Genomic DNA, 27,396 nt, shown 5'->3' with positions numbered 1-27,396 from the left:
CCCACGGCTTTGCCACTACGGGCGCCATATTCGGTTTTGTGGTGATCCACATATCACAAGTCATAATACAGTGTTACCTCGGTTTTCGAACATCCTGGACTTTGAACAAATCGGAGTTCGAACAAAAATTCAGAGATTTTTTTTTAACAAAAATCCAGGCTGGAGGGCGCACTCCAGAGTTTTTATGTCCTGTTGTCAGCTGGAGCTGGGACAGGGATGAGGCGAGTCTGGGACAGAGCGTGACTTGGTTTATGACTTTGTCACAGCCAAACTGCACAGAAGCGCACATTCAGAGCTGGACACGCACCGGACACCTCTTCACTTCTGGAGAGACGTCACTCACTCGGCAACCCCTCCCACATGCAGCGGCCACACACATAGACGAACAGTGCACCTGCAGCAGACACTACATTCACTCCTACAAAAGACTATTTTAAGGCTTGGAACGCATTATTTCTTTTTACATTCATTGTAATGGGAAAAATCGATTCAGATTTCAAACAAATCGCTTCTCGAACGGCCTTCTGGAACGGATTGTGGTCGAGAACCGAGGTACCACTGTACTTGCATTTGATTGGTGGACACAGCATGAGAGAGCAATGTTATTGGTGGGATGTCTGGCACTGTTGGTGGGAAAAAAACGCTCTGCGTGTGATCCACCGTAACGTCATCCCAGAAATTCAGCCAATCATTTCACTCTGAAATCGCACTTTTCTGCCCTGTCCCCAGTTTACAGACAGAAACAACCCACAAATACAATAAGAACTCTTCTTCCGCTTCCAGTAATGACTATGATTAGTGAGTACTTTGCATTGTTGAGCCACAACAGATTCCCACATAAATCCATTGGGGGAAAGAGTAGAATTAAAATATCAACCAAAATTAAATAAGAATAAAAACGACTTGCTTTTTCATAACAGAGCACTAAAGGTTGACAGTGTCTAAAGAGAACCAGAGGCGGGAGGAATCATCATGATTTACCATTTAAGATTTTAAAAAGGGGGCTATATATTTATATTTAGGTGTGCTTGAACCTTTATTTAACTACTCCAACAAGATTCAGAAAGCAACAAAAAACGGCCCCACAATCTTTCACGTTCAATTCCTGAGGCAGGTTGATGCCTCGTGGCGGAGGAGCTGACTCTCCTCTCAGGAAAAATGATGAAATCTGTCTTGCTACTAAATCTCTTGTCTCCGTCTATGATGTAGAATATTCACAAGCTGGGTAAAGTGATGCAAATCGCTGATGCAGCCTCTTCAGATTATTCCACGTACGCCGAGCTCAAAGCGACATCCCTCATCGTTAGGGCACATTTAGAAGACAAGCAAATGTGGAAAACAATCACCCAAAAAAGAGGGAAAAACTGTATTTTTTTTTAACTGGTCAACGTCTCGTCTGGTACATTTTTAGTGCTTGTCTGTGCAAATTAAATAATAAAAAATAGGGCATCTGCCAGCACAGGGATACAGCATAATAAGCTGAGCAAAGATGTTTACAAATCCTCCAAATAACCCTTCACCACTGGCACCCTGACTTATTTATTCATAGAATCTTTAGTGAGGAGAACTGCATGCACAGCCAAATTCATACTCAAAGTGTAATTGTTATGTGTGGACAAGCGGAATACAAAGAAGGCAGGGTTTCATAATGTTGCACCGGCAGTATCTCCCTCTATCTCAGATGGTAATGGCAGGTTATTCACTGCATTCTTCCATACAGACTCCGCCGTTTATCTGTATCCAAGGCTACTGGTGCTGGACTTATCAAAACAGACGCTCTTCCTTAAACCGCAACAGTCTTAATTCACTGTCACACAGGTGGGTTTCGCCTAAATTGCTATCACCATGGTGATATTTCACACAAAGGATCAGGGGAGCGTACTGATGCCCTGACTGTATATTTGCTTCATCGAGAATTGGCCCAGCAAACTGTCATCTGTTGCTAATGAATGGAGCGGGATGGAGACAAAAAAAAAACACCAGGTACCAATTTTATAAACAAAAACGTGCGGCACCAATAAAGCAAGCATGTCTTTTCAACACTGTGCGAATGTCTAGAACAATGTCATAAGAGAAGTGGTCCCCCGGAACAATGTATATAATAACAAAAGGATGAAAACAAAGCCTACAGGAAGCTCTCCAGCATCAATAGATGCCACATTTTGGGGGGGAGACGAGGGTTGACAGCACAAGAATGGTCAAAGAGGGATAAATTGCAGCTTTTGTTCATTGAAAATTCCCGTCAAAACAGGTAAAAATATGCCACTTTTTAAACTGATTAGTCATTGCGTTTATCTTCCCGTCTTTCCTGTAGCTGCTTTCTTGACTTACAATAGATCACCACTGACAAGCTAACGCTTGACGTGTCTATGACTGTCCTCAATGAAATGTAATAACGCAGTAAAAGCATTGATTTGACCAATTTTGGAATATAAAAAAGCAAAACTACATCTCAGAACATATGTTTATATGAAGGACAGCAGCATTCACTCGCCCCCGCATTCATTTTAGCTTTAAGCACAGATTTATTCTTGTTTGCATGTACAAAAACACACATAGCATTAAGTAGTAAACATGTCATTACTACGCTTCATAGTGACAAACAGTGTATGGATCACTGAGCACACCTGACTGCATTACTGTCATTGAGACAAAGAGAACATTAAAAAAAAAAAAAAACATTTACCTCATTATGACATTATGACACTTGTAAATTCAACCTACTGTGTGCATCACGTAAAACTCAAAACTCTGTGTGTCAGTGTGCTTGTGTTGATGGTGGATTGGGCTTTTGTCCCACTGACAAATTTTGCAGTAAGGATGGATGAAAGGCTGATGCCATTCAGGTGGCCAGAAAAAAATCTGGACCGATTTTTATGGTAACCCCAGAACTTTTTATGACTTGTAGGTATATGGGGTTCATGGGTGTCTGACTCCAGTGTGGCGCAAGTTAAGACACGTTACGGCTCCTGTCTGTGCTGCTAACGCTACTGTTCCAACCCGGGTGAGAACACTTGTGAGATCTTGTTGTCTATAATAAGGTGCTGAAGGAGAATGTGGAAATACTCCCTGTCTCAAAACTCACCTTGCTGGCTTTAGAAAGTTTTAGAAAGGAAGGCCACATCACTTTTTTAGTGTTGTGAAGTTCCCAGTTACACAGCTACAACTTTACAACTGCTAATGTCTTCATTTCACTTCTCTGGTGATCGGGCAAACAAGTCACATGACTGCCATTGTGGACAGCGTAAGTCAGGGACTTGAAGAGAAGGAAAGTGAAAGTGGACCATCTTCAGAATTAGCTGTGTCCTGTGTCTATCATGTTTGAGTTATGGGTGCGCCGGTGTTTTCAATGTATTCAAGATATTTTTATTGTTTACTTATTTGAAAACAAAAATAGTAGAGTAATTGATATTATTTTATTTCATTTTATTATTACAATTGTTTTTATTTATTTATTTATTTACTTTAAGATGCATTTAATGAAAAAAAGGCCCTAACTTGGAATGAGTTATCGCTCACTGGTTAAGTTTTTTTTGGTTATCCTTAATTGATAACAAAGAAAATGGACACACGGACACCTACAATAATACTGAAATCACTCCTAATATTAATGTCTGAAAACGTAAAATAAAGTTGTCACATAACGAATGACAAATCAATATAATAATCCACTCTTCGCTTTTCTAATGATTATAAAAAATGGCATATATATGAGACAGACTCAGACGTCTGGGGCTGCTATTGCACTGCACCCATCAAGTGCCGACCTGCAGAGTGGCTGAAAATCATTACTCACTAAATTTGAAATGCTGGCAGCAGACAAACCTGGTTACCGATTGAAATTCTAATGTGCAGAGGTATTCCAAATGTTGCAGTTGAAAAGCCTCTGACAGGACTACACTGCACACGAAACTATTTTAGCACCAGGTCAGGTCAGGCGTATAAAGTGTTGCTTTACACAATGGACAATACAAGACGATAAAAAGTGTTTGTGTGACTGTACTATCTAAAATAACAGATCAGCGGTGCAGGTAAAAACAGGCAATAAAAATAGTTGTTCCTTGTTTTATGTCAATTACACTGGAGTGCTGAGACACAAGAGATTTCAACGCAATTCCAGCAAAAATATATATATATATAAATTGTGTTGTTAAAATACGGAAACGCCAAGATATGATCAAATTGGTCACTCTCTCTCTCTTGAGAATCCGATTTTAAAGAGCTGCTCTTCAAAATGAGCAAAGATCTGCGGCTGTGGCTCGAGCATGTTACTTTAATTTCAGTCCCGATGACAATAGAAACACAGCTCAACAAGAAATGTATACACCACTGGCAGTACACAGAGCAGCAATTAGCCTTGAGCAGACAGGCAGAATCGCAGTCGCAATACAAAATGTTCATTTTATCTGCATTAAGGCAGAGATGACATAAAACAACACTAATGGGTCCGTGGACTTGAAAGATGTTCCATTATTCAACAATGCTCGCAGGCTTCTATTGATAGAGAAATCCATGAAAATATATTTAAGCTAATTAGGTCACTTTTATTTTTATTATACCTAGTATTAGACAAAATAGGCAACGTCTGTGAAGCAGCAGAAATCAAATGGTACTACATCAATATATCTAAAAACATTATTGTTTTTCTTTTTTATGCTAGCTAAAATGTTATTAAGGAATCACCAAAGACTGTCGCAAAACGCTTCTCAACACAGCTAGTCAGCCTGCTTTGAATCATTCTCCCAGGTCACACCATGGTGTCACTCCGAGTCACTCTGAGTCAAGACCTGAGCATCTTCCACTCTGACAAGCTCTGCTTCTACTGTTCCAATAAGACTCTCTACATTCCAATAAGGTGGCCTTTCAAGCTCAACTCTCAGTCGTCTCCACCCGTTCCACCCTGCCTGCACTCTCTTCTTTACCTACCTCGATCTCTCTCTCAGTCATCCAGCATTTGGTGACTTGCGTGTTTAAATAATTTCTATGAAGTTCTATGTTCAATAGATCAATAGAGCATATGAACTTCAAGAGTTGACAGGTTGGTTTTTTTTTTTTTTATTTGTGCATTAAAACGAGAGCATTGTGAAAATAACCAGATGGACATATGACATATGAGTGGTTATTTAAAAAATAATTAAATATATAAATACTTAAACTTCATTTGATGTGTTCTGTCATGTTTTGTCAGTCAATAAGAACAGCCGAAGATAATAAAGCATTGCTCAGCATTGAACTTCCACAGCAGCCGACACCTCTGTCAGAAGCATTCTGGAAGTTCAGCGTCGGGTGGAACCATTCTAATTGACAAGATATGAAACCATTGGTTGCAGATACACCACAGAATTTCCACAGCATGAAAAGACACACCCGAAAACTCGTCGAGTGGCGTCAGTGAAAGGCCGGAAAACTTTGGTAGAGTGGAGAAGCAGTGGATATACTTGTCTGACCCACAACACTGATACAGAACACACAAAAAAAAAAGAAAAAAAAAATCATATATATATATATATATATATATATATATATATATATATATATATATATATATATATATATATATATATATATACGTGTGTGTGTGTGTGCAGTTTCCAAGTCAGGGTTAACATGAGGGGTGCGCCACATTTGTTATTCCATTTTTAATGAAACTTCCTCGAACCATTGTAGACCCGAAACACCTGCTTTATTCACCCAGCCGCATCTTTACACCGACTCACTGTTGAAATATAAAAGAAGGAAAATGGAGGTTTCAGCCCTGTTATGACGATATCAAGGCAAAAATGGGGGAAATAATGTTCCTCACTGCGCAAATATGAAAGACAGTGAGGCCGCTGCTCCTGCTGTTCGGTGCACATCAAAGGAAATCTCTAAACTCACTTCAGTGATATGAAATTAAGGACAAAATTTGGAGGAGAAGAGTTTCTCCTACTTAGCAGGGAATAATACATAGAGTGTATTTTGTCTTGGGGTCTTATTGTGACATGGACTATATGGCATATAAAGCAAGTGGAGGCTTTTTATTCTCTTGTTGTCAGCGTTTTAAGAAGTATGTAGGTCACGGTGGCGCACTATCAGAATACTGAGTGACTGCAGGACTTATTAAAGAAACATCAATCTGAAAATTCACAGACATCACACTGGTTCCTTTACTTCCAGGGGGAAAACTTTCCAGAGTCGCCCCTGCAGCCTGCGACGATCAATGGCACACTGCTCCCTACTGGAACAGTGCTGACCTGTGTACCGTTGCAGTGGCATTTATTTTGGTCCTCCTCTACACCCTGCTGACAATACACAGACAGCGTGATCCCATCATCTCCTGCCATCGGACGCCGGGCCCGACGCCTTCACCATCACCACAGGCTGCATGGACTGAATTTTTTAGCCTGTCCAGCGGCTCTGTTGACAAGCGGAGCTGACGCCCAGCGTCCCACTGGGCTGTCCAGGGACCACAAAGGACTGGACCTGAGACCCTTGGCAGTCCGAGTCTATTCTGGGAAATCTCCTACGGGGATAGGATTAGAGGTGAAGTTTCTTCCTGCATCTTTAGCAAGTTCAGGCACCAGGGCTTCAGGATTTCCTGACAAGTGGACATCTCCCAAAGATGGTTTATTTATAAAGGAGCAAAAGCAACAGAAAACATGTCGACTTGTTGATAACGCTGCCCTTTTTTTGAAGAAATTAAAATCGCTCTTCTGAAACATTGCCCGACCAGTCCAATCGTAGACCTTTGGGATGAGTGTGGGAATTGGTGCTGCTTCGATTTGGACCGCTAAGTGCCTTCAGAACCAGAGTGGGTCATGGATGAGGAGTGACGCTAGGAGCGATGCTAGCTTCCCAGGATCTGACACACTTGAGCCGACATTTTGAGGAGTCAGAAATCACTGCTGTTGCTAAGGGTCCCTGAACAAGGGCAGGCGAGCTCTGGTGGAGCTGAACCTGAAAAGTAGGATGATGGGGAGCACGACTACAGAAGCATGTGTGATTCCTGTTCCTCCTTTCTGAAACCACACCGATGTAGCGCTGGCTCTGTCTGACGAGAGCGGATTCACCTGACAGCACATCAACAACACACGCAGACAGAGGTCCGGCAGGTGCAGCCGTCACATCATGTACATCATCATTATCCAACACTGTTAACAAATCCATGCACAGCACAGATGTGCAGTAGATGCTGGGGGTCTCCAGGGCCACGGGATGGAGGGAGTGGAAAAGAATTCAAAGATGACTGAATGATCTATCCTCTGTGTTTTTAGCTCTGTGATTTTGAAGTCTCTGGAAAAGACGCGAGCAAAGTTGATAAGACCACCAGCACTGACAATCTATACAGCTAACAATCCTTTCATTTTTCATATTTTTCTCAATAATGTATTTTGTTTGCAGTTTAATGCAGGACAGACTCATAAGATAATAGTACGAAGTCGACCAGGGTGAAAAAAATAAATGAAATTCACACACACACGTTTTGTTTTTTGTTTTTTTCTTGGGACAATATTTCTCAATAGAATTGATGTTATTTATTACATTTATTAAGAGTAAATAGCACTTAGTAAACACAGAAATAACCCCTCCCCAAGGTTACCACCTTGACCAATTTTATGCAGGATACCCTGATGTTTTTATTATTATTATTATTATTTGTATTATTATTAGTAGTAGTAGTAGTAGGCACAGTATTTATTTTTAAATTATTATTATTAGTATAGTAATTATTCATTTAATACTTCTATAAGTGTATGATTCAGTTTTTGTTTCATGAGACAAGGAAAATACGGATATTTTCATATGGAAATTGCAAAGATCAATACTATCAAATCGCACCAGCACCAGAACAGCAATAAAACAACATCCACATGTTCTGGGCAGACATGGAGCCCGAGAAGTCAACCACAACTCTCATGCAGCTTTTGTACTGCAATGTGAGAACGGCGATACACAATGGATTTTTATTAACCAAAATTGCACTGTAATAGAATTACTTATAAATTACTGCACGAACTGCAAGTAAAAATAGCCATTTGCATCTTAGGGAAGATTGAAATACACCAAAACCCACCAAACAAACTTAAAATAATGTCCTGCATGATGTGTTAGTGACACATTATAAAGTTGGTTTTCTCTCATATTTTTTTTATGGTATTGTGACAACAACATTAAAGTGTTGACATTTTTCCGATAACTGCAGCTCCATTTCTAATACACACAATGTCCTGACTTTTAATATATATTTTTATTCGATTTTCATACAAGAATTCCATATTTCCTCTCTGCTTTACACATGATTTAATGTCTATCAGTCTTTCATCATCTGAACTACTTGTGTCACATATTTTTCATCTACGATGGTTTGCAAGTTGTTCAACAAACCAGCGCACTTCAGTGGCTAGGGGATAGACATCCAATTTTCTGTGTGTGTGGATCAAAGGTGAAATAGACCAATTGATATTGAACATAGGTTGAAATTAATGGAGTATTTTATGAAAAGAAACCTAGTACAGTGCGCAGTTGGAGCCAATATAAGGTAAAAGCCCCTGGCATGATGCTTCAGGAGAAAAAACAGTCAACAACGAAAATTAAGAATGAGTCACGGCGACTATAAATTCCATATATTCCTCATTTTCATTTATTTTTATTTTTTCCAAATATTTTCAGCCACTATTTCGTCCCGTCCGCAAAGCAAGAGGACTTCACCACGCACATGAACACGGTAAAATCCAGCACCTCGAATGGATGTTTGAATGAAAAGTGATCAGAAAATGGCGGGATTCGCCCTCAGGCTCCGCTCCTCTTTTCACTAAAATAAAACGAACACAAAACCACTTTTCTTGCTGTGATTTAGCTCATTCCCCATCATTAAAGGCCACGGTATCTGAAAAGTCAAATAATATGCATAGATTTCCTTCCGACAAATGGAAGGATTCAATTCCTACTTTTTGTTTCCTCAGCCTGTCGGCAGGCCACTGCCGGGAAAAAAAAAAAAATGTCAGTTGATTTCACATTTAGGAGAATATTAGGAGAAAGTGCTCAATAAAAGCGCTAAAGTGCCTGTGCCGCTTTAGCCACTGTTCATTTTAAGCAGGCGCTTCATTTTCAACACCAAGACATTTTGTCAATATAAAATTATAGTTGTTTTTGCATTATTACTTTCAGCTCCAGTAGAAGCCGGTCATAAACACTGAGAGTTGACTTGGAAAAAAAAAAAAAAAAAGACACCAAGGAACCACTCAGAGATTTTTTTTTTTTTTTTTTCGAGCAGAGAGAGCACAATGCATTTCCATTACGTTCTCTGTTTGACAGAAATAAGCACATTGCTGCTCGTCTCTGGCTGCCAGGCAAAGCCCAGCAGCACGAGTGGAGAGAGAAAGAGAGCGGCGAGAGTCAGACCCACTCTCTCCACTTGGTCTTGACCCAGAGAGTGCACCGGACCACGCTGAGCCATAAATGTTAATGTGTGGGTTACACGCGTGTAAAGCAGACTGCTCCCAGAGCTGGAGATGTACAGCATCCTGTGGCTAATATAGCAAAGGTGCTGCCTTTCATTTCTGCCTCCACCAGCTGAATCTGCAGAGGATGTTCCCAAAAATTCAGACTGCTGAATCCAATTTTCTCTGTCCACCGTAACTATTTTACGAGACACCGAATAAGACATAACACATACACATAACAATTCTCAGTATATAAATGCCAATATAGCGTCTTAGCATTTTTTTAACAAGCAATAATAACATTATAATAAGCATTTCATGAATAGCAAGCAACGGCATGTTGTAAAAACAAACAAATAAATATGACTTTTAATATAAAATATAGTTTTGTTTTGTTTTTTGACGGTTACCTACAGTGTAAAAAATAATAAACTTTCGCCTTGAAGGAAAATAGCTGCACACCAAGCAATATAACGTGTGTGTGTGTGTGTTTATTTTAACTTTTGTTCTATATTGTGTGTGTAGCAAATATATTTTAGGAAATGGAGAGCATTAGTTTGTGATTAAAAACATACAACCTGATTACGCTACTTCAGAGAGACGCCTGTTTATTGCTGACAAACAAGCCCGTTCGTATTCCATTTAACCTTGACAGTTATTTTGTAGTTTCACAATAGTGTGAGTCTGAAGGCAATTTTAGCGCAAATATACTGATAGAAATTACAATCTAAGAGGACTTATCTGGGTGAGTGAGAGAGGAAAGGCGATGACCGTGACAATTCTGTTTTTATTCCAGAAAAAGAGTACAGCCATACTACCTTTTTAAATGTCCTCTTGCCTTAAAATGATTTAATAAATAACACTGATCTTAATCTAAATACAAAAAAGACATTTGCCTCGTACTCAGACATGATTTATTTCCTAAAAATATTTTGTAAAACTCAAGCTCAGAGTCATTTCTTCAATAAAGTAAGTCCACTGATTCTGTGGAACAATATTATTTAAGATAAAACAATACTATTTTTTTTTTCAGTGTGGAAAAAAACGACCAGTGACAAACAGTGTTTTCACGTCCGTCCAAAGCCCACGCGCCACATCAGCAGAGACACGCGTGCAGGTAGCGTATATGTGCAATGAGATGCAGAAATCTATTTATGTGATGCACAGGAGGTTATACACTGAGACTGGAGAAGAAGCAGTGGGAGAAGCTGTTCCCTAGAGAGAGCCACCTCCCTCTGTTCCAATCAAACTGCACTGACAGCTACCACATTATGCTCGCCACATATTCCACACAATATCGACAAAAACGCAAAAATCAATCTCAACTCCGAGAAAATCTCCACATAGGCACTTCAACATTTAATTCATATTACAAAGCATACATTTATTTTTAGTTTTTAATTCACCATTTCGTCCACTTCTTCTGCTTTACCGTAACAAAGAAACTATTCACTGAAGAATTTGTCCCTGAGATGATAGGCGCAAAAATGTGCTTTAAAAACCCCACTCAGTCTCTTTATTGTCGTCGCTCAATAAGTGGATGGTAATGCTGTTTTGCTGATGGATATTTTTCAAGTCCAGCAGATGAAAGCGTTACATATGTAACGTCAACAATTGACGGTTATTAAACTTGATGACAGGCGAACAATTCTCTTCTGCTTTTCCCTCTGTGGCTTCATCTCCAGCAGTTAGATGACGTACGAAAAAATAGGTCACGTCAGCCGCTACAGCTGTGTTAAAAGTTTTCACTTTTTTTTTTTTTTTCCCGACCGCCGTAAAATGATGAAGCTGTGTAATTGACTGTATTGATTGGAGAGTGGTGTGAAATGTGTTTCACTTTGATGATGGACAGTCGGGAGGTGTGAGAGACGACCGGGACTGTGGGAATACTTCATCACTGATGGCCATGAATGTCGGGCGAGTCCAGTCTCTCCAGGATAAAGCAGCAACTGAACAGAGGAAGCTGAATCAAATAGTAAAAGTATCTTCATATCACTCTCACGTTCTCACTCACCGTCTCACACAGGCAAAATTTCACACCGAACCAAACCAGACAAAGTCTGTGTCACTACGAAGAAGCATTCATTCCACGTCCATATGTCCCGCACCGGCCTGATATCTGTGTTAAACCAACGACGCTGCTCCTCACTGAAAGGGGTCAGAGCACATACTATTATACTGGACTCTACCGTGGATCAGATCAGTCACAGTGCCAGTGGTACAATTGTACTGCTTTCTTCTGACAATAGAAACGGATCTGCTGATGGAACACCTGACACAGATGTTATCAGTCCATTGAACAGCTGTTTTCAAGGCATATATCACCCATTCACATGGGCTGCGACTGTGCCTCTTAGTTGCTACAGCAGACAGTGATCACCCCAGTGCGCTCCTCCTGTACATTCAATGGGCCGATAACAGCTGTGCTGCCTCCCTGCTCATCAACACTTGAACATCACTAGCTTCATGAAGCGGCATCTTCATTTGACAGAGCTCAAAAAACATTCAAGGACATGGAGATTCATCAGCCCATTAGTCCCATGGTAAATCAGTGACTCAATGAAGACAGTGCTTCTGAAGGACTCAGGTTATTGGCATTTTTACAAGAGAGATGAGAACATTCAATGGTCTTGCAAGGCTTGTATTGGCAAGTATATTACGATACAACACGATACATGAGTGGTGACAGGATATATCGCGATACTATAAGTTCAGAAATATATTGGAATAAGAGCTCATTTTAAGGGAGGATATCGGATAATGCAGTACAATATTGAGCATAAAAACGAGTTCATTGTCCAGTTCTATTTTCAGTTACATTTTTCAGTCAGTGTACAAAATATCGGGGAATCAAGTACCGCAATACTGCATATATATATATATATATATATATATATATATATATATATATATATATATATATATATATATATATATATATATATATATAGTATTTATATGAATTTTCTTTTCACTTGAGTAATTTTCGTTCATTATTATAATATTTTTAGAGGCCTGTTTCACCTTATATAGTCTTTCTAGTTCTGTAATTGTTTGTTTTTTTGGGGGCGCGGTTCTAAAAGCGCCACATGATTTACATTTTTGAGACAGAATGAATCAACAATGACAACTCTGGTGGATAAAGACATTCCTTCCCAGCAAACTAATACTGCAAAAGCCGCATGCAAATGACTTTAATGTAAATGTACAATACATTTCCCCGGCAATAATTTATAGTATAATAATCTGGTAAAGGTCAAGTTCGGCTTTTCTTATCTGATATTTGATATGCACTCCATCACACTGCCATGAATACTTCATGAGGAATTTAGATGAGTGGGTGGTAAGCGAATATGGACGCAAATTGCATTTAAAGGTCTCCAAGGGTTAATTGGCAGCGAGCATATACAAATAGAGACATTTTCAAACCGCGGCTGCACTAGCAGGGAGTTTTATTTAAGTTTCCTCTGAGATTAGAACAGGAAACTTTACCTCCTCGCCCAGATGTATTCCCTAAACGCAGCCCGCATCCAGACTGTGTGTCTGTTTTGTTTTCCTTTTTTTTCCAGGGCTGCTCCACAACATAGTTAAAGACCTCGGTGGTAATGCATCAAGTGCTGTCACTAAATAACCTACTCTAAGCACATTTCAAGAACACGCAATCCTCCCTCTCTTCTTTAATCGGGGTGACTTTCAGCAACATTTGGCAACTTGCAAGTACTATTCTGCCCGGCTTCAGTGAAACCTTTCATCCCGTACTTTTAAATGGCCAAATGATCATCAGACATGTAAAGCTGAGCACACGCTCGGCAAATAAGCCAAGTTTTGACCCAGTTTCTGAGCTTTGTGACTCACTCTGGAGTCAGCCGAGATGCGTTTACTTACTTTACTGTTGGATGCTTCTTGCAGTGGTGATGCAAGGATGGTATTTCATCATGTAAATTACTTGATATCAGAGCGAATGAAATGGTGGCTTGAGATCCACAGAGAGCACCACAAAACATAGAATATATACTCTATATAATTATTGTGTTTAAGAGGCGAGATTGTTAAATTTTTGAGGCAAGACTCGGGGCCCGTCCCAGCTACACCGGGCATGAGGTGGGAGCCACTCTGGACAAGTCGCAAGTCCATCCAAGGGCACACAGAGGCAGACAACCAGTCACGCAAAAGCACACAAACACAAACGTTTTGGCAACTGGCAATCAGGTTTAATTTCTGCACTCAGCAGGAGGTCAACCTTTATGCAGGTTTCTATTGAGTTCTTTTTTAAAAGCCGGAATAGAATGTAGAGAAGCCTATTTTGACACAATAAACAAAAACAGCTGTAGATTTAACTGTTAATGTGAGGATAATATTCTCACTTTGGGGTTGTTTCTGAGCATATACATCTGCACGTGTAGCATAAAAATAAATAAGTACTATAAACAACAACTTATTGACTGTGAAAACAAAAAACTCTCATGACATGGTTGAGGTAATCCTCCAGATCTGTTTTCAGGTTTCTCAGCTTGGGTTATTGTTGTTTTTAAGAACCTATAACAACCAACATTCTGCAGCAAACAATAGTCACAGTGATCAACCTTTGGAGTCTGGCCCAATAACTAGTGGTTCACCCAACAGCGTCGATTATTTCTCGCATCATTATTGAATTCATGGTGTTCTGTTTGCTATTGTTGGCAGAAATGAATGGTAAGCAGATGGCTTCTTAAATGAAGAGAGATATGGGAAAAAAATAGGCAAATAGAAAGCACAGATGGGGATAATATTAAAGAAAACATGATGATACTACATTGCAGCGCTGAGCGGAAGTTCCAAGAGCCGCTCTTTACTGCAATGACCTGTTTGCTCTGCAACATGTGACGTGGCAGGGAAGAGGATCAGCACCTCTGTGTTTGCGCTTCCCCCGGCAAGAAGTCTTGCTGGCAATTCCATGACCTGATCCTCCTCATATACTCCTCACCCGCCTGTCAAGGGGACTTCAGCTTCGACTTGTTTCATCACCGAAGGGAAGGTGAAGAAAAGAGGACAGAAGAAAGGGGCCGCCTTGTGTGAATACAGATCAGACAACACGCTTTACGGGATAAAAGTCCAGACAAAAAAAAACGATCAGACAATTAAGTATTTCTGATCAAGCCTGGATGAAATGATGATTAATCGCGGAGCTCCATCAAGTTTTCGCCGAATTCCATCACGAGATTGAACCTGACATTGCACTGTCATGTCTCGGCATAAAAGGCGAGTTGAAGGGAGAGGCAGCAGACAATAGGCAGGGATGCGTGTGGTTTAATGGTAACAGATTAGGGGCCAGCAATTATGTAAAGTCAATATGACATGGAAGTGATCCGTCAGGCTCCGGGTGCTGTGGCGGGTTTGTCAGACTGCATTAACCTTCACATGTTTGCTCTGATGTGTTGAAACAGGCCACCGACATGCAGCGCGCTGTATCCAGTGCTACAATTCATAAGGTCATCTGCTGAGCCTCCGTCTGCATCACCTCCCCCCCCGAAAAAAAACTAATAAGCTGAGACACGGACGCGTCGGTCTATGCTCCCCCAGAGTGATATTTTAACACAGGTAGGCGCGCCATCTTGATTAGCCTTTAACAATCTATAAAACTGTTTAGGGCCGCAATTCACGCTGACATCATCCCTAAAGGACGCGCTTCTCATCACACAGAATATTAAACTCTCCGCAGGAATAATGAAAGGGGAAATTACTTAAGGATGAGAACATGGCAGGGCCGTGTTGTGCAAACACTTCTTCGTGCATCTCTGAATTAATTGGATTATGTTAAGCTCAAATAGCCGAGGAAAAAAAGAAAAGATGAATTTTTGCTCTGGGCCGCGAGAGAAATGATGGACATCTGCTTTGATGAGTGGGATCAACAGGCAGTTTGAAGATGTTCGAAAGCAAAAGAGCTTTAAAAAGATAAGGGGGAAACTGTAATGCGTGTTTGTCTTCAACAATAAAAAGGCCTCTGATAGAACTGAACAACATTCCCCCATATATATATATATATATATATATATAGCGTGACTTGGTTTATGACTTTGTCACAGCCAAACTGCACAGAAGCGCACATTCAGAGCTGGACACGCACCGGGCACCTCTTCACTTCTGGAGAGACGTCACTCACTCGTCAACCCCTCCCACATGCAGCGGCCACACACATAGAGGAACAGCGCACCTGCAGCAGACACTCTACATTCACTCCTACAAAAGCCTATTTTAAGGCTTGGAACCCATTATTTCTTTTTCCATTCATTGTAATGGGAAAAATCGATTCAGATTTTGAACAAATCGCTTCTCGAACGGACGTGTTTATTTATAAACATTACACAAATTGTGTCAGTCTCAGAGACAGCAGCATGTTCAAATGAAATGAAATAAATAAGAAAAGAAAACACACACACACACACATATATTTTTTTTTTTTAAATAAATAAATATATATATATATATATATATATATATATATATATATATATATATATATATATATATATATATATATATAGCTGAGACATACAACGTTTTGAAATCAACATCGTCCAAAAACGTCCATTCATCCATTTTCCTCCTCCTACTGCCAGTTTTACAGGGTTAGGGGCAGCTGGAGTCGGTCCAAATTCCACCCGCTGTGAGGCAGGAAAACTCCCAACAGGTCACCAGTCAATCAGAAAAGAAATCAGACAGACAACCAATCACACCTCTGGGCTTTGTAGAGTAAGTGAAGTTGACATGTAAAAATGTGATTGTTGATGTTAAACACGAACTACACACGCTCCAGACCGCTTTTTTGGGAAGTCCGTCGATGGTGGTTTGGCTGTCAACCCAGTGTGTTTGGCGAGGCTGAAGAAATGCTTTAGTACGTAACTGCGAGACAAATTATGAAATACTCCTTTCTTTCTCCTTATTTAATGCGAGTCACTTTTATTGTGGCTGCAACCGACAACAACTTACTGCTGGTTCATTGTACCTGCTAAAAGCATTCCAACCCATTCATCAGGAGGGCATGCGGTGGTTTACGTCTTTCACCAGCACACTTGCACCATTTGGAACATTAGATGCAATTAGAATAAATTTAACTTAATTTATGACAATGCATTCAATTCATTCATCAAAACTGCAACCAATGTAGGACAGGTCATAGATTCTCATTTTTAAAGCATTCAAGTGAAGGTGCCGACAGTTTTTGTGCGATTGTAGTGTGGCGATATGGGATCAATGGGGAAAAAAACAGCATTTTTCATGCTTACATTTGAAAGTATTTTTCCTATCACAAGAGTACATTCACATGTGACAAATGTACCAAAGAGATCCAAGTGAATATACGTTCTTTGCTTTTTTTGCAAAATATACAGGCTTTTGTCTCACCCTGTCAATTGCGCCCAAACTTCCGATCTCAGTATAACTCGCCTCCCTTCACAGTAACAGTATATACTGCATTATAAATACAATACCGCTTTCACTCACGCAGACCGAGAACGCCGCTTCTCATCCCCTGCTGAGACGCTTCTTGGCTGCCTGCCCCCCGAATCTCGAGTCCTTCCTTGTGCGATTACATATGAGCCAGGATGAGCGCAAAACTATAGAAAACTCCGAGTTGTGCACTCTAATCATGTTGTGAATGACTGCACATTGAGTCGCCAGCGAGAGGAGACGATCACCAAGCACACTCATGCTAATGACATGATAATTAGGAGCCATCGTCTTGCCATGCTTCCTTCAAATGCTAATCAGCTGAGCCGACACGCAACACAGGCACCGTTTGTGTTGTTTTTAACAATGTATTTCACTGATTTAATGATACCGACGCTGAGTTGGAGATCCTTAAATTTCAACTGTAGTCGCAACCGACTCACCACACAATGGAAGGTGAAGCATATATTTGCAGATTAACATCTGACACTCTGCCCCCGCCACTACTACTGTCTGTTCATACAGTACGCTGTACGCCTTTAATACCCCTGGAGCGAGCCGATGGATAAGGAGGGTGCGCTGCAGTGTGTCGAGGCATTGATGCACCTGTGCTCGGTAGTTAGACCCCGACGGAATGCTTCAGTCTGTCAGCTTCAGGTGCGCACAATAAAGCACTCGCTCTGTCTCAGTGTCCCTGTGTGTTTGTGCTGACATAGACATTTTTCCACAGTGACAAATGGTTTTGTGATGATGGCTGAAATCCAGTTTTCTTTTTGGATGTCATACCATCTGGCCGCACTGCTCCTAGTACAACTGAGAGTTCTCGATCCCGATTGCTATCTGAGGTCCTAAGAGTTGGATGGAAAAGTTTACTATGGCAGCTTCGTGGAGCAAAACTATCGTCAGTTACTTCATTGCACATATTACTTTCTTAAAAATGTGTACAATGCTGTAACGTTATGAATTAAAACGACTTTCTTTGAACTGAAACTGCATTACTGATTAGAATCCTGAATGCTGAGGACAATGGGGGAATTTTTATAGTCCACAGGAACCTGCACCAACATGTTCCAAAATTATTGTATGGATAATATCCATACAATACCTCAATACTTTCTCCGATATTAACGATATTAACATATTGCTGAAATCTTGCAATACATGTCACATCAACTTGATATTTTAGGTCAGATAGATCAATATTTTGTATATTGATACATGGATATGCAGCTGCATTTCTTACGTGTTTAACATTTTTTTCTTGTTTTTTATTTTATAAAGGGAGCAATGCTTCCCTCTGTTGGACTGTGAAATTGAACTGAAAGTCTAACTGGACTGATGTCATAACAATATCGCAATATATCATATCACCTCTCCGCTTATCGGGATACGTATCGCATCGCAAGATACCTGCCAAGACTCCGTCCTAGTGGAAAATGTTCGCTACTGTCTAATTTTCTACATTTAAAAACTTAAATATAAATAACTCAAACTGTCAATCTAAACATGCTGTGCAACTTAATTTTTGGACTTCATCATGCACATACAGTATATAATATAACTACTTGAAGATGATTGATTTTCTGCATGCTTGAATAAGAAATGACTCTTAATCCATCAACTAGATTCCACGTTATGCTTTCATTTTAATCTCTGCGCTAAATAGAAGACGTAATAAGGGTTTTCACTTCATAACTAACCTACACACTGAGCTAAAGATGAAATATTTGAGCTGAATAAAACACTCACGCAGCCATATTGCAGCCAGTACACGACTGTGACGTCTCATTGAACACGTAGGCAATACAAGCAACACACACTTTCAGCTGTGCTTCTTTTGAAATCATATTCCCCAATAACTGTCAGCGTAATGCTCCTTTAAGGAAGACGGACTGTTTCTTTTCTACTTTGCAGCACTTTTGAATCCTAATGTGACCCATGACTAAGCCCGGGGCAGACAATAATAACAGCATCTATCACTTTAAAACTATTTCACCCGGCACTAGCTCCTAAAAACCTGATTTTGTCGTGATAATTGAGCTAAATGTTAGGACACACTTTGGAGATGTGGAGGGTTAACAAGCCCTTTAGCTGCTGTGATTCAGAGCAGACGCCCTGAAGTGGCGGTGAAATGTATTACTTGACTATTTCAGTTCTTGTCAGAGCAGGAATATGAAACACAAAATGGCCCCAGCTGCAGCCGCCGTTCCTCAACAGCACTCAGGACAATAAAACCATAAATCAATTTGGCCGGTCAGATATACTTGTCCTTCTGGCCTATATCATATGAACGCAGATGTGTCTGTGTGTGTGTGTGTGTGTGTGTGTGTGTGTGTGTGTGTGAGTATGATTGCAAATAACACGGTCTATGCATCAGTGAAATCAAATAAAGGCTGACTCATGACTTCCATGTATCATTTAATATTCTATTTAGAAATAATAAAGAAATAACTACTCGGGGACATTCTGCAGCGACCGGAGATAGCGCGTCCACACTCTGGCGCGGGGAACATCCCATAACAACTACATGGCTGCAGGAGTCACACAGGAAGAGGGAAAAGGCTTCATTAGAGTTAGTGAAGAAAAGGGACATTTCATAAGCATAAAGAACTTTTTTTTTTCTGAACCAAAATTGAATCGAAGTTTTGCTGCGTATTAACACTATATTCAAGTGCCACATGACAAAGTTAATCCTGCACTGACTTGAGGAATTTTCCCAAAGCTCTCCACTAAAATATTACAGCACAAGTACTGATCCTATCAATTGTTAAAACATTCATATTTTTGTGAAATACTGAGACAATATTTCACAAAAATACCCCAAAGCAAAGCAGAAAGACGTCTAAGAACATCATACATTTTTTTTTGGATCGGCTGGAACTTGATACTTAACTAGATTCCTTCAAAATTTTTATACTTTCTAACGGCAAATTATTATTTAGTGAAGAAGTTAGGAGGATCAAGGATGAAAATCAACTGAGGTATTGAATTTATCCTATTATGAATGGCTGAATGGAAGATTCTTTTCTATTTGGGATGATAAAAGCTGCATTCATAAGTTCTCAGTTAGAGAATTTGGTGAAATCAAATTGTAGCTTTTGTTCACAATAAAAATGTAGCACAAAACTTACTTCTACCGACTCTCTGCTTCTTTAAAAGAGGAGGCTGCTGGTGCATTCACTGACCATGCGATTGTAAGAATTTAGATAGTTGTGAAAACTATGTCGTTCCCTCAAAAGTGCGTTACGCACAGCCATTCAATACGGTGTCGTAACGTTGACTACGTCGACAGCGTTTTAAAAAGTGCGATACATTTACAGTCACACTCAGTTACTGTCACATCGATGTCAACTACAATACGACCCAACAGAACACACTTTCGACCTTTCACTGCAGAATGCTAGTTTCATATTTACATTTCAGTTTTGAAAATAATTCAGTTGTGCCTATATCATAGCCTTATTGTGCTGCAAGCGTATATTAACAATATCTATTTTTTTTTTCAGTATATTTTTTTAATTTCCCTACGACAGTGGTACACTGAATGCATCATTGTAAATAAACTTGAAAAGTAGCGCTGTTTTCTGGCAAAATAAAGCCAAATAATGTGTTGAGATTGAAGAATCAAATCTCAAAAATATATGCGCGTACTCTGGGAATCTGAACGTAACAAATCCGATCAAGCAGTTGAATGTGGGAGATTTATACCGCTGGTAAGAAGAGGATTACGAAACATGAAATACATGCTAGCAGCAATGAAATTACTCTAAACTTAGCATTCGTCTTGTACAAGAGAAGATAATGTGACATTTACGAACCTACTCCAGAGTCTTAGTGGCACATCTCTATAGCGGCCGTCTACAAACACATCTCCAATGAGGTTTTTCATACATGACACCAGTGTGTGTGTGTGTGTGTGTGTGTGTGTGTGTGTGTGCGCGCGCACATGCTCTTACACTTGAATTATTAGTGTGGATTGAGACGGTTATCTCTGGAGGTGATTTACACCGCGGCGAAGCTTTCAAGCTTTTATAAAGTATTTTATGTGCAGATAAATTCAGCCACTGGAGCGTAGCCATCCCCTCCTGTCAGAATTTTGGGCTAAAGTCTTAGGAGGTGGATACTGGGGTGAGAAATAATACAGAGCAGGGAGATTATTATTTTCCCTGAAATCATCTCCACCTTGAAGACGAGAGCCTACAATGTTTTTAATTCAAATGTTTCCACCGGATTTGAATCATTTAATAGTCACCTGGCGTGTATAAATCTGGATTATTTTGTGCTGTTTTCCATCCCAGGCGACATTTATGCACAGTAATTAAATACAGTACGTCGTGTGTGTGTGTGTGTGTGTGAGGGTGTGTTGGTGCACGTCTCTAAACAGAGTTCAAGGCGTATTCAAATTCAATTAATGAGTCTTAGCTTTTTTCACAGAGATAGTACAGTGAAAGTCGTTCACTTTCAATGAGGAAAGGAGGCTTCTTTTTTACTTTATTTATATGGATCGCTTCAAAATAACAATGAATAGTTAAAAACGTAATTCGGCTAAAAAGTTATCTTGACCAAAAACGCATCAATTAGCCTCATTATATAGTTATTTAATGCCATAAAATGGCTTTCATGAACACATTTAGCATAAATATCCCTTTTAATGAAACAGGTTTTCACAGAAAGCCGATGGATATTTCAGATTAGTTGGTGCACCTATCAGCATTTCTACTCTATTTTGGCAGTTGCACAGCTCCACACTCAAGGTTAAGTGCTCCACTACCTACCACTGATGAATTCCATTACTGAGGAATTTGATATTGGAAAACTGTTTTTACAATCTTGAAATCAAGACAGGCACACCTGCGTTTATTTCAACTGCGTTATTAGGATTTTGGGTCCATGCTCCATTTTCTAATCAAGTCAATGAACTATGGTGTGAAATCCTCTTACCATTTTTACCCTTTAGCTTCAGTCTGACCCGTTACAGGGGACAGCGCTTCTATTGACACCGGCACATTTTGGGTTACGCAGCTTTCCCTCCCTGCATGTGCTGGACAAACAACCAGAGTGGGACTCAACATATGGAAACTGATTTTACGCGTTTGATGTCAAACGTTTCCCCCGATGAGAATGAAGTTTATTTCGTTACGTTTTACTCGTGCATATATTCCAGTAGTACAGTATCATTTGTATGTAGTCGGTAATCTAAATCTATTTTTTTTTACGTCGCCAGTGAGTTCACACGCGTAACACGCGTAGCATGTCACATTAATCCCGCCAAAGAAATGATAAATAAACCGTGAGAAAACTGCTAATGGCTCTGCTCCCGAGAACCGCTCCGGTAACTGGTTTAAAAATCAATATATTGTTCGATTTAAATGTGGTGTTTTAGGTGATGGAGGAGACTGACCTGCGTAAATGTTGGACGGCTCTGCGTCGGCTCAACTTCCAGCGGTGCGCCTTTAGTCCGAACTTACAGCCAAAGCACGTCTCGCACACAATTCGACACCAGTGCACCGACTCTCCGGTTATATCCCTCGCCAGGAGCGTTTATTCGGCGGGCAAGTGGAGGAGCCAGGGAGCTCACGATGTCGGTTCGGCTGAGCGCACTAGCGAGTCCAGCGCTCGGTTTCCCGTCGCAGGAAAAATGCGGTTGCCCGGAGTCCGGGTGCGTGGTCGTGGGTGAAAAGCAGTCTCCACGAGGGTCTGGTGGTGCAAAAGTTGCTCAGTGAGGATGGAGAGACTCAGCTGCTGCTCCTGCCCGCCTGTCAGCTGAGAGACTGCGCATCCTGCTGCTCAGCGTCGCATCTGCTCTGCCAACCTGCACCGGAGAGAAAGACACGAGCTCAACTCTGACCTGGAACGCGACACTTCTTCACGGCCGACTCATGCAACTGTACGCAACAATGTTGTCATAGTGGATACCTTACATGCCATGGGAACCATTTCTGACAGAATCTGTGAGCACGAGTGATTGGTTTGGTTCAATTTGAACTTCAATATTAAAGGAAAAAATAAGATTTGTTTATTTATCGCAGCCTCTCAAACCAAGACAGCATGCAGATTCTAACACAAATATTATCAAGGAAGGGGGGGGCAGCCTGAATGTGAGGTTATATTAAATCATATTTTATGGCTTTAACACACTGAAGTTCGATTAATCGGTTCGTGTCACTCACGTGACCAACGGCTGCTTGACTCCATTTTGAAGAGCAGCATTTTGTTACATTTTGAAATGTAGCGTTACTTTACAGAGAAGCAAAATCCATGAGAGCTTTTTATCACTGTGAGTGCAAAACATTTGATAGAAGTATGGGCCACCAGCTCACTGAACTGCACCTTTTCATATGTGTGAATTTAATACGTGTTATACACAATACTACGGTACGGTTAAACTTTCTATGGTTGACAACGAGGGAGCGGCAAAAGAGGAAATGCCAACATGGAGAGTACACAGATGCAGTAGGTGTGCGTTGTTGCTTAACATAAAACAGAATGCACAGGTCAAAGGTGGGTACATGTTTGAACCTTATTATAAGGCAAAAATAGATAAAGGAAACAAACATTTAGGAAGCATAATGTAGTTTCATTCCTCTCCGTTACCAAAAACAGACAGGCTTTTCTCTCGCAGACGTCACCTGGCTCCATGCTTAGCAGTTTTGGCACAGCTCGTGAGGAGAGGACACGTTCCTGACCTGGTGACTGTGTTTACATCCCCACTCTGGCCCAGGAACAACCATGAATTCCTCAGTTGGGCATGAAATTATCAGAGCAAAAATGACGCTAAAAGAAATGTATATTCTTTTTTTTTTACTATCATTATGAAACTAGTTTTGATTATTCATTTCAGTCGTAGGTTTTCATCTGTAGCTACGGGTACATGCTAATATTTTGTTGCATTTACAGAGAGTTAAAGTAAAAGATTTTTTTCTTTTTTTCAGTAAAAAAGAGAGTTCTTCCTGAGTAATTCCTCAGAAGACCCTTGACACTGTGGTATCCACCTATTACCAAAGTACAGGAGCTTTCTGTGTATGGATTTTGCTGTGGCCACAAAAGACAAAAGTAAAAATCAGCTATCTTTCACAGCTTATTGCGAGCCGAATAAAGCTTAATTCGAATTTGGTCAAGTGACTTTTCCAAGACCAATCCATGTAGTAATACAAAGAAAAATGCAGACTTGATCCAAACTAAAATTTTAATGTCAAAAAATGCTTAAATACTTAATCTAAATCAAACTTACATTTTTCTTTTTTTTTTTCTTTTTTACCAGTGGCTTTTTCAAATGTAAAGTCTTCCATTTGAATGCTGTATATTGCATTTTGTGCTCAGAGAAATACATCAAAAATAATACTGTGTGAGCTTCTTTAATTGTGCCATGCACGTAAATCTTCATTTTCTGTTTCCGATTTGGTCTCTGAGCAAAGTTGTTCCATAGCTCCCTTGCTAGGTGTCTGTTTCTGCCACAACAGCTAGAAACGCATTTTAAAGTTGCAGCCTCAGACTTCTTCCCAAACAAACATGTAAAATAACGATTACTGCTGCGTAGGTTTAAGCATTCCCTCCAGCGCCATGTTAATTACCATTCCTTTATTGACTGCTTGTCCGGAGCGGATGTGTTGGGGTCTAAGGAAGGCAGAGTGCAGAAGAAGCCCCCGCGATCATGGAAAGAGCATAGACAGCCATCACAGGAGAGCTGGGTTTCAACCTCAACCCTCCTTGCTGTGAGGTTGCACTTGTAGCTGCGCGTATTTACCATGATACCAGCCAATTAATTCAAATCTGTCAGCTGTAATGATAAAAAATAATGACAATAATTAAAAATAACAATAACCAGGACGGTGGTGTCGGCATCTCCCGCCAGCGCCGCGCGTCTCCGTCCAAATCCAGCTCATTAAAACTCACCTATGTTCCCGCACACGGCGGTTTAATTGGCCGAATTCAATCCTGCGCTTCCCTCACCCACCTTTTCCACTCTCTGACAAGTGGAAAATTGTGAGAATATAAATAAGCGTGGCGCTCCTCACACAAGGGTTAGTCAAGCTGCTAATTGAACTGTTAAACAAGAACTCCTGAACGAGTCGGGCGAGGCATTTCTTAATTCAAACCTCACTTGTTGAAGAGCTTGTTGCTCCACTCCGATTGTTTCTGCTCCACCATCTGTGGGGGAGTTGATCAGTCTCGGGTGAGGAAGGTGCAATAACTTCTATAAAGAGATTCCATCATGCCGAGGATGTCGACATCCCTTATTTGCCGAGGTCTGTGAGGTCTCGCCGACACAAATGAAGTTTGTTTGCTTCCTGCTCGGTGTGAGAAGTGATTGAGATCCATTTACGCTTGCTTTATATTAAAAGTTTTGAAGTGAATCTCCCACTCGTGGTTTACAGAGAGGAAGATAAATTTGATGTGATTTTCACCGTGTCGAGTTAAATCAGCGTCGAGTTGTTCAAACCTGGAGCGGCACTTGAATCACACCCTGATGTGATATACGTCGTATAAGGGAGCCGAAAATACAGCGTCTCATTACTCTTCATCACTCGCATTTAAAGTTCGAGACTCAAATCAAGCTTTAAGTCAGAAAAACTGGCGAGTAATCATTAAAGTAGAAACTGTAGTTTTCCCTCATGAGATACGTAGAACTGATGTCCTTCAATTGATCGGCAACGTGCTTTTTTATATTTTGCTTTTCCAATATTTTCTTTCGAAATGTGTTCCAGAAAAAACGCCATCTTTTTTTCGTTTTTTTCGTGGGATATTTTCACATTTATTTCTCCGGATCTATCACCAGCGCCACGACTGATATGTGCCTCACCAGTTCAGAGAGTCCATGTTGTGGGATGAAACCAGTGACCACAGAGACCCGATGCAAACAGAGAACACACAGACAGTGATGGACCCAGGTTCACCCTGAACCAAGCTGCTCTCAAACCACAGAGCTTCTCATATGTATCCACCACTAGGAAGAAAGTTATCAATACTGCTAGCAAAGACGTGTCTCAGCGTCGCCGGGCTTACTAATTCTGGCACGGCGTTGGATCGTGTGATTCATTTGAGATGCAATCGGAGCCTTTACGTTTCACAGATAAGCAGACCAAACGAAAGAGAGATATGAAGATGAAACGTGTCTTGTAAATGCAGAACACTGTGTCTCTGGTTCTGCTGCGTTTGCTGTAGTAGCTGCCGTTTCCATAAGTGTTCCTATTATGATCCTCAGATTTAAATAACTAATGAGTCACATCCACTGCATGCAGTACATTTTATAGCTCGAAAACAACACTTGTCCGAGTCTATATGATCCTTATCTGAATTGGTGTTGAGATAGTAACTGTTGTTATCATTACTCATACTTGTTTTAAATGTACTCTGATTCAGATCGGGACCATACAGAGGCAGACAAGTGCTATTTTGTAAACGCTGTAAAAAAAAAAAAAATCACACCCATTCTTAGTCTAGCCTTATATTTTACACAGCAAAGTTGACAATATTTACTTGCTATTTCCTTTAATAGTCCACTTTAGATATGTGAGGGCCAATACGAGTTGCTAATAAATAAATTGAAAGAAAGCACATGGCGGCAAAACTACTGCGCTCAATGTACCTCACGAAAAATGTTGCAGCCGATCCCAGCTACTTGGACCAAGAGGCAGGTCACACCACGACCAAGTCGCCAGCTCATCGTTGGAGGCACGATGGACGACGGAGTAAACCAGAGTACCCACTGGAAACCCATAAAACATGGCCAGTAATTCCACACAGGCAGGTTGTAGGTTTGTTTCCTCCTCGAGGAAACAAACCTACAACCTGCCTGCGATGAGCCAGCACTCTTGACCATCAGGCCACCATGAGTCATGTTGGCTTCATCTCTCTAAAATATTCAAGAAACATTGTTTGTATTTGTACAGCTGTTTGATATCACGTGGCAGAGCATACAGCTACTTTTCCTGAGGTTGCAAATATACCAACAATTCAATGCAAATCTTGCTTTGTTTCATGAGCTTACACTCCAGTTTCCTAGCACTCAAAGCAGCATGTGTATCGTGCTGCTCCCTCACCTAGATCGAGCATCGCTCTCACTGTGCTTCACATGTGTCGCATATATTTTTTACCTAGCTGCAGTAGCACAGCCTGCAGATGACTGTAGTAAAGAAGTAAGAAACTATTGCTAACAATGAGGCTACGATTAGTGTCTTTACTTTAGTGTCATGTCTTCCTAATAATGTGCCTTCATTTATTTCAGTCAAACCAGACACATGAAAACAAGGTCAAAATCACATGGGCCAGGATGGAGAAACAGGCATTTAATAACTGACCCGCTGTCAGTATATCAAAGCGGGATGCTAACTATGATGTTTGTCTTTGAAAGTTTCTTTAAAAAAAGATGCATTAAATATGAATTCAGAATTTTATCAAAGTGGTGAATGAATGTGTATTTTCAAAGGAATAATGAGGTTTTTTTTTTTCAGCTATTGGCTGAGCTTTCCTCCAATGTTCTTTTCTTTCACTCTTTATGAAAGCAGTGAAACAAAAATACGTCAAAAAAAGACGTCAGTGGCTGCAGCTA

The 27,396-nt window shown here is 40.4% G+C and overlaps 1 protein-coding gene across 7 annotated transcripts in view; it reads right to left on the bottom strand.

The window, feature by feature from the left end:
• si:dkey-237h12.3 (teneurin-3) overlaps positions 1–22,661 on the bottom strand; it is a 266,708-nt gene extending 244,047 nt beyond the window's left edge. For 6 of the 7 annotated variants that reach the window (XM_053878279.1, XM_053878278.1, XM_053878280.1 and 3 more), the window contains exon 1: positions 22,249–22,652. The gene's annotated coding sequence lies outside the window, so the exon portion shown is untranslated. Of the gene's footprint in view, positions 1–22,248 lie in introns of all 7 variants that reach the window. The other variant, XM_053878277.1, reaches the window with a different exon arrangement.
• Positions 22,662–27,396: the final 4,735 nt, after the last annotated feature.

Source organism: Synchiropus splendidus, chromosome 11 (assembly GCF_027744825.2).
Source record: "Synchiropus splendidus isolate RoL2022-P1 chromosome 11, RoL_Sspl_1.0, whole genome shotgun sequence".
NCBI classification, from domain to species: domain Eukaryota; kingdom Metazoa; phylum Chordata; class Actinopteri; order Syngnathiformes; family Callionymidae; genus Synchiropus; species Synchiropus splendidus.
Note: the sequence above shows the minus strand (reverse complement) of the source record. Positions and strands in the feature narration are given on the sequence as shown.